Genomic DNA, 10,000 nt, shown 5'->3' with positions numbered 1-10,000 from the left:
TATATATATATATATATATATATATATATATATATATATATATATATATAATATGTCTGTGTGTGTGGATGTACGTACGTATATGAGTGTGCGTTTTTGTGATTTATGTAAATCGTACTTTGACAAATGTAAGATTCATTGCGTTTCAACTTGTCTATGAATGAAGCCTTATACATCTCATCGCAGTAGCTTCCTTTCGGCGAGAATAAAAGTTGTGCCATTGATCCGAAGCAAACATTGTTGAAAGAGACGTTGGGAGATTTGCTTCTCTTTTTACCAGTTACTCTCGGTGTTATTGTTGTTTTCCGTGGTTGCAGAATCTAACAGCGCAGTAGTGTAAACACAAGAGTCCTGTTGTTCTACGTTCATGCTCTCTACTTGTTGGTATTCTGACTTGGAACTATTGGATGTTGAATCAATGACTACATTTGATATACTGAAACATTTTTTTTTTCTTTTTAATAATCACTATTTTGGCGTACAATATAATTTTCATCAATTCGTTTGTATGACAATTTGTGTTCCATAAAATTCCCTTTGCTTTGGCCAAACTGTATATGAAAAGTTATTCCATGTTTTAATGATATTCAATATTAATACTTGTAAAAACAGGAGATATGGACTCATATTAACCTGGTGGTTTTTTTTTTTTTTTTTTTTTTTTTTACAGCGTAATCATGGACGTTACAATTTTATCCCATAAATCTTTATGCAATGGCCATGGCCTCTGGTCATATTTCCAGAAAGGGATTTTTACTTTCAAGAAATTTTGTATTTAGAAAGAATTGATTTTTCTGTGCGTTCATTTTTTTTCCCATTAGGCAACTCAGAAGAATACCACTCCAAAATGCATTTCATACTCATTATATTTAAGATTTTTATTGATTTTCCATCATAAAAAAAATCCGCATTGTCATTCGATGGAATATCTGTATAATCCTTTAATGGTCGTAAGCAATACTGTTATTATAGTCATCTCTATTATACAGTATTATGGAAGATTATTTACAGGCTAAACACGCAACTCCTTCATCTTCCCACATTACATATTTAAAGCTATGACTACATTGCCTTCTCCGTCTTTTTCCTCTTACTCACCTACGCGTTACTCCTTCCTTCGCTTCCCTTCATCCCTCTGCTCCTACCCACCTTCTTCTTTTTCTCTTCCACAACGCCATACGAGCAAGTCTACCAAGTATAAGGATTGAAAAACATCTGCAGGTTTCACAATATCCCAAAACAGATAAAGAAAGTTTGGGGATGTCTGTTTATGACTGATTTGGAATTAATTTTAAAGAAAAGGAGCTTACATCATTATCTCTTAAAAAACCTTGTTTGGGAAGCTTAAAGAGAAAACCTTTTTTTGATGAGCTCAGGAATAGGAAGTTATCCTGTCACCTTTTTGCCTTGTTTCATAATACGTACTTTTGCTTCTTTTTCACTACTTGCTAACATGCGTGTCACTTATATCTTAGAGTATTCAGTTCAAACAAAGATGGTAAAATACCCTAATATAAGTTCGATTATGCTTGCTTAAAATCCTTCCTTTGAGTAGGATTCTTTGCATGAATATGGAATATTGGAAGGTTTTTCGAGAAGTATTTTCCTTCTTGATCGATATCGTTTTGTAGAACAATAGAAACCTTTGACAGCAAAGTTCTCTGCAACTGTTGAGTTGCAATCCCATTATATATATATATATATATATATATATATATATATATATATATATATATATATATATATATATATATATATATATATATATATATATATATATATATATATTTATATATATTATAATATAATAGCCACGAAGAAAAAAAAGAAAAAGGAGAACACTTGACATCAACGGATTCACTGTGAGAAGTAATATAGGATCTCTAACCTCAGTTTCTTTATGATTCCAGATAATGCAGATTTTAGAAAATAGTTTAATACAGGATTGTTGGAAGACAGTCTAGTTGTGAGATTCAAATATGACTGGTTACATGCAATCAAAAAGGGTTCGACAATATTTCTTTGGGTCAAGTCATTAATATGGATTGTTGTCTTGGTGATTTTAACTTATCCAGTGGGCATCGAAAGCATTATAAATATACCCCAGGTTATGCTGTTTTATTGTGACAGAGATATCTTTAGATATTTGGCCGACAATTACATTCTGAACAAGGAATACTATATACTACAATATTGTGTTTTTCAGATCCCATCTTGATCATTATATTTTTCTGTGTGCACCTGTATTTAAACACTAACCTTATATCTATATTTTTCAAAGGGGGTAGGTCAAATAAAATCATTTGAGAGATCATAAACAAAGTAAAGTATGTTATTCATCGGTTCCGTTTTCAACATTCTCTTTTCTCTGTTTTGTTTTAACATGTTTTACGTCTTTAAAAGTGCAATATTTGTCTCACTCTGGTGAGGATCCCGAAAACTTAATTTTCATATCAAATGTTGGTTCGGCATTCATATTAAGACAAATTTCACCTGGTGAAGTAGTCCCGTCAGAAATAGCCATAGGATAGCCGATGGCTATAACATTCCATTATATGAGGCTACAGTCCCAGTATACTGTGCTTGATTACTGATTTATCAATTTCATTTAAATGGAAACGTGCCATAGCCACCAATCCTTTATTAACATCAGTATGATTAATGTATGCTCCCTCCATTAATATGTGTCACACCCCACATCACATGTTTTATGTTAAGACCTAATCATTTAATTGAAAGAATTCATATAGAACACTATACAAACACGATGGAAACAGTACTCACAACGAAATCCCTGTGTCAAATAAGAAGACTAAGTCATAGAAGCTGGACATCTTCCGGAAAGTATTAGAGTAAAGTAGTCTTTATTGTCACAGCGTGGAACCTTCCTCGTTTTCACGTACACGCCACTGTTACACTGAAATCGAAAGATGTGGCGCCTACCTGACAGTCTTAGCACATCGAATTTTGGCCGGGCTGGCAGAACTTCATGTAACATATACAGTAATACCACATCTTTAATTGGTTCCAGGAGACGCGCCCCAAGTCAGTTATCGACGTAGATTGGAAAGGCCCCTTATAAAGGGATGCATATGTTCCCTGTAGTGACATATTAGACAACAAAGTACTTGCAACTTGCCATCATTTTATAAAAAACGAATAGAATATTAAAAAAAAATGTGATACAGTAATACTAAACCATAACGATGGTTGCCTTAAAGTCGGCGTCTCTCCTACTTACTGGAATGTGGATACGAAAAGGTGGGACTAGAAGTGGCGAAGTAGTTGTTGAATTTTAATGTTCTGCAGGGCAAAACATTTCTTGATGTACGGCAAATGAAGTGTCCCTTTCATGTGGATATTTTTAACGTAGGTCCTCAAACAAAAACTTGACTTCCTCTTGGATCAGTATTTGGCTCGTAGGAATCCGTTCATGATTTTGCCTTTTTATCCAACGGGGTTATAAGTGCTCCCTTTCATTGTAAATTATAACTCTTTTTCACATTTTAGACGATGGAGCCTTTTCAGTAACATTTAGTAATGCGGTGTTTATCATGGATTAAGGCGGACGCCGTTTTCCAAGTCAGGCCTAAGGCATGTGCATTGGATATCACTTCCCTTTTTTTCATAACGCTTGATCATATCTAATTTATTTTGCATCATGATAAAATTATGTTTGAATTCACTAACTTTACTTCTTTTGGGGGACCCATGGTTAAAACCAGGAGATTACTGTCAGGATTCAAAAGGATAATTTCGTGTACGTACAGAATGAAACACCGTTGTGGTATAGCCTGTTAGAAACCTCCCTGTCAGGCGATTTGCTGGGTTGGGGTTCGAGACCCGCTCAAGCTCGATAGTTTCTTGTGGTGTCTGCAATCTCATCATCCTTGGGAGTTAAGGATGGTAGGTTTGGGGAGAGCTTTCAGATTAGACAGACGCATAAGATAGCATAAAACGTAATGTGGATTTAATATATTTGTATCCAATGTATAAGAATGAGTGACGTAAAGCCGGAGACTGCATGATATGTTGGGAATCGACGTAAAGAGGGTCATTTCTTGTTATGAAGTGACTAGTATGGTGTAGAAGCGAGTTAAGGGCCAGGGTGGGTTGCATATCCATTACTGCTGAATATCATTGAAGAGGTCAGAGATATAAATGCTAGATTGTAATTGATATTTGCTGGAGGTACTGTGTTGCTTGGTGACAGAGACAGCTAAAGAAGTAAGAATAGCATGAAGAGTTTGAAAGTGTTTGCAAGAGAAGATTGAAAACAAATTTAAAGAAATCCTAAGGTTATTAGGGTAAAGGGAAACAAGTAGTTGGTATAATGAATGGTATTATTCATGGTGGAAAAATGGACTCACCTGAACCATATAAGTACTTGAAGGGGGGGGGGGGGGCTGCGAATAAGGAGACCGTTTAGTTATCTCTCCTTTATTGAAGAGAAGCGTGGATATTAAACGGGAATAGAAAAAATATGCTATTGAATTGAACTATTTGTATAGTCACTTAGTGTATATGGTGTAAAAAGCATTACTAGGGTTAGAAACATGGAGAGACGTAAAAGTATTAAAAAGGCTAACATAGATGAAAGGGAAAGAGTATTTTGAGGGTAATTCGATCAGGCGAGAAAATGGGACAACAATAGGTGAGTGAAAAAGGTTCTTCAACATATGAAGTACAGTTTGTATATGTGGTTCAATATATTTCTGGAGAGTCTTCAGCGTAGATTTATTAAGCGACCATTAAAAGGTTTTGAATGATTAAGTGATATATATATATATATATATATATATATATATATATATATATATATACGTGTGTGTGTGTATGTCTGTGAGTGTGTGTGTGTGTGTGTATATATATATATATATATATATATATATATATATATATATATATATATATATATATATATATATACAGTATATACAGTATATATATATATATATATATATATATATATATATATATATATATATATTAAAAGGAAGAAAGGCTACGTTGGATGGAACACTTCAGTGATTTCATGAATAGAAGATGTGAAGAGAATAATTTAATTGATATACCCGAAGCTGAGGAAGACCTTGATGTGCCCATGAATGAATATAGTGTATTTGAAGTCGACGCTATCATTAAAAAACTCAAGAGATAGAAAGCCCCTGGATACGATGGAATAACTGCCGAGATGATATTGGTCGAAAACGAAGTGACTCCCAGAATACTTAAACCTGATGAGTGTTGGTGAAAATGGAAAAAAAAAACAAAAAAACATCTTACGTCATTTGTCATGAAAATGTATAGTATGCTTATTCTAAAGAGACTAGAGTGAAAGATTGATGAAAAGTTGAGAGATGAACAAGCAAGATTTAGAAAAGGTAGTTGTGCTGACCATATTTAGAAATTCACTTTTGATGACATTTTTGGACTACGAAAAAGCCTTAGACAGTGTGCACCATCCAATTTTGTTGAGAGTCCTGCGTTATTATGTTCCTCGTAAATATGTACATTTGATTAAGTCTGTTCATGAGTATAGCAAGTGCAAAGTTAATGTTAGTGGATCCTTGTCAAATGAATTTGCAATGAACAGTAGAGTACTCCAAGGGAATGATTTGTCACCTATGTCGTTTATCCTCATGGATTTTTTAATGCATAGAACAGTTGGGGATGGCGGAGAAGGATTGGACTGGTTTGGCAACCGGAAATTAACGGTCCTAGAGTATGATGATGACGCTGTCCTTATTAGCAAAACACCACAGGACTTGTAAAGCTTGCTTAAGATAGATAGAAGAAAGTCAGAGATGATGAGAACAGAATATGCAATGGACGACAAAATATTGGTAGGTGAAAGGATTAATGAGGTGGAATCATTTAGATATTTAGGAACTATAATCTACAATACACGGTCTTTAGAATTGGAGTTTAGTGAAAGATTGAAAAAAAAAATCAGACAATGGCTAGGATAAGTAAAATTTGAAAATCATATTGCCTGAAATTACATAAAAATCCGACTATATATCAGTTTAGTGAGATTGGTGTTACTGTATGGACTAGAGTCGTGGTAAGACAATGAAAGAATATCTAAGAGATTTTGTAGATTGGAGAGCAAAGCCCTCAGAAGAATATTGAGAGTTGAATGGCTGAACAGAATTAGAAATTAAGCTAATAGGGGAGATTTCTAGAGTGCCATGTATGTGGATGAGATCATGGTGAGGGGTAGATGGAGATGGTTTACGCATGCTCTTCGTACTCCCCAAGAGAGAATAGTACAACAAACGTTCATCTTGACTCCACAAGGCACTAGCAGAGTTGGAAAACCAAGCCTACATGGTTGAGGACTATGAAGCGTGAAGTAGAAGATGATGAATGGAGGAGAAGTATTGATTTAAAAGCTCAAGATAGAGACGACTGGTGAGATCTAATCGAGAAGCCCCTTGCGTCAATAGGCGCAGGAGGAGATAATATATATATATATATATATATATATATATATATATATATATATATATATATATATATATATATATATGTATATATATATATATATATATATATATATATATATATATATATATATATATATATATATATATATATATATATATATATATATCACACACAAATAGAGCTTTTTTCTAGTCCACTGCGGATCAAAGTCCTCAGATAATGGGAATTCATGTCTGAGGTTTGACCAGTTTTCATTAGCCCAGGCTGGCCACTGAGGGTTGGTTATGGTGGAAGATTTTCGTCTGATCGCTCACAGCAAACCAACCTAGTATGGGTTATGGTTTTTAGTAGTGTCGTACATTAACGGTAACATTGGTGATATTGTACAATACTTTTTTTTATGAGATCTTCATTCCCCTTCAATAACTCTCACTTTTTTTTTATTGTAATTACTGTTAATAGTATCAACAGAAGTTTTTCTCAATTCCTTGTATGTGTTTTAATCACTCAATAGATTTTCCATTTGTTTGTATGTAATAATTTTTATCCAAAATTACCATTGTTCCAGATTTGTCAATTTTAATATACACCTCCAAATTAAGCGATGGCTTTCTTAAATCTTTTTGGGAAATTTGGAAACTTTGGGTTTTTCATACTACCGTAGATAATGCACTGTAGGTTCAGCAGCATATAACTTATCCAAGTACTTTGTAAAAATCTTGAATCCTTTAGGTGGCACCATCTTAGGGTCAAATGTAAAAAGCTATGTAGACTTGATTATAAAATTGAATAATGTACAGATTAATAGATCTTTTAGGCTTGTCAGTTTTGACGTAGTTTTACTTTTCACTAAAGTACCAATCGATGGCGTGTGGGAATTTCTATCCGAAACCTTAGAGCATAGACATTTGAATGTACCATTTTCTAACAATAATGTAATAGAATTAATTAAACTTTGTACTGTATAAAAGTAAGTCAAGTTGAATTTAATGGGAAATTTTTATGCACCAACGTTTGGTATGGCCATTGGAAACCCCTTATCTCCAGTACTAAGCAACCTACTGTATAAATGGAATTTTTTAAAAGCCGAATCTTTAGTAACATTATACCTAATAATTTAAAATGGTATATGCGTGACAGTATGTGTATGGCCAGAAAATGAAAATTTATATAACCTTTTCCAGAGATTGAATAGCTTGGTACCCTCAATAGACTTTGCTATGGAACTGGAGAATAATTGTAGCTTACTTTTTTTAGATTGCCCTTTACACAGGTGTAACGATAAATTAAAGTTACTAGTGTATATAGAAAGCACCTGATTATCTGTCCATATGTGCATTTCTATTCAAATCAAAGGAATCAATTTAAGAAAACTGTATTCACTTTTATGCTTTTAGAACATTGCGCGTTTGCAGCCCTGAATATATTGATGATGAAATAAATGAAATTAGGGCTGTAGGTAAGAAACTGAAGTACCCTGAAATTTTATTAGACGATGCACTAAAAAAAAAAAAAAAAAAAAAAAAAAAAAAAAAAAAAAAAAAGGAAACCTATTATAAACAAAATATATTTGTACTGCCATATAGCAATTCTTTTAAAGAGACTGCCCAATTGTTAAGGTAACTACACAATACCAATGGATGTGTATACCTAATCACGTAATTCATGTGAAATGTTCTATTTTGTTACATAAGGTGTAGCCATCGAAAAGAGAATTGAACAATATAAAAAGAGTGGCAGATATGCTCAAGAAAACAATGCAACGTTTGTCCATGTTAGAGATTCAAATCACACGATTGATTGGTCATGTGCAAAGAAATTGGTTCGTTCAAATAACTCATTAGAAAAAAAAACATCATAGACTCTTGTTTTATAAAAGAAAGCTTTGATAACAGCTTGAATTTAGGACAGGGAATTTACAAACTCGATGCATTTATATGCAAAGAGATCTGCAAGCTTTATGAAAAGAACTTTAATTACTTAATGTAGAAATGACTGAAGGGGCAGCTGGTTATGTACCTCAGATAATAACTGCTTATTTGAAATTAATCTTTCAGATCTAAGCTACTACTCACATTTGCAGCTACTTATTAGTGTGTATATATATATATATATATATATATATATATATATATATATATATATATATATATATATATATATATATATATATATATATATGCATTAATATGTAAAATATTTATGAATATGTATGTAATTATATGCATATGTTGATAGGGTTATATGTGTATGAATGTGTATATGCATAATAATCATGTGTGTATGTATTTATATGGATGTATTTTCATCCATGTATATGAATTTGCATGCTTGTAGATATATATGTATAACTATGCTTATGCATTCATATGGATAAGGTTTTTAAATGAAATGTTAAACATAAACGCATATTAATATGAAGAAACTTTATCTGAAGGCCTAAAAATTACCTTCCATCCGAAATGACCCCCCACATACCTAACACTTGGCTAATGTGGTAAGAACCCCATCCCACGTAAACACCTGAAAATATAGGCCCGGATAGTTGGTTTGGGTGTGGAGTATTGTTTTGCAAATATCTTTATTTATGTTCATGCTCTCACTGTACCATATATAATGTAAGAAGACCTCCCACTATAAATCAGACCTCTGAAGAAGTAAGGCGTAACAATGTCAGGACTTAATCTTATATTTCCGATTTCATTTACCCTGTTGTTCTTTTGCATCTGAGCGTTATGCTTCCCTGTGAGTTTTAGGCATATATATATATATATATATATATATATATATATATATATATATATATATATATATATATATATATATATATATATACACGCATATATATGTATATATATATTTATATATATATATGTATATATATGCCTATATAGATGTATATATATATATATATATATATATATATATATATATATATATATATATACTTTATACACATTTATGTATGTATACATGAACCCACCCTCCCATACACATACATTTGAGTGTATATATATATAAATGTATTTATATATATTTATATATATATATATGTATATATATACATATATATACATATATATAAAGAGAGAGAGAGAGAGAGAGAGAGAGAGAGAGAGAGAGAGAGAGAGAGAGAGAGAGAGAGAGAGAGAGAGAGAGAGAGAGAGAGAGAGAGAGAGGAAATTGTAACGTGTAAAAAAATAGAAATGGACATAGGCAGGGCATATCATGAGAGTGACAGATAATAGATAGACATCAAGAATAATAGAATGGGTCACTGGTGATTGTAAAAGAAGCCGGGAAACGAAGAGAAGACGATGGGTTGACAAACTAGGAAAACTTTAGGGTATATACTGGCATAGAAAGACCATAAACGGACGCAAATGGAAGGACATGACTGAGTCCTTTGTCCAGCAGTGGACTGAATACGGCTGATGATATACCGTATATATGTGTAATGTATATGTGCATGTATATATACAATCATACATGTATATTATATTTATATGTATATTATTGTATGTATACTTATATGTATTTGCTTGTG

General features: G+C 32.6%; 1 protein-coding gene across 3 annotated transcripts in view; it reads left to right on the top strand.

The window, feature by feature from the left end:
- Dis3l2 (Dis3 like 3'-5' exoribonuclease 2) overlaps nucleotides 1–10,000 on the top strand; it is a 374,186-nt gene that overhangs the window by 103,092 nt on the left and 261,094 nt on the right. The window lies entirely within an intron of this gene.

Source organism: Palaemon carinicauda, chromosome 40, assembly GCF_036898095.1.
Source record: "Palaemon carinicauda isolate YSFRI2023 chromosome 40, ASM3689809v2, whole genome shotgun sequence".
In the NCBI taxonomy this organism is placed as follows: domain Eukaryota; kingdom Metazoa; phylum Arthropoda; class Malacostraca; order Decapoda; family Palaemonidae; genus Palaemon; species Palaemon carinicauda.
Note: the sequence above shows the minus strand (reverse complement) of the source record. Positions and strands in the feature narration are given on the sequence as shown.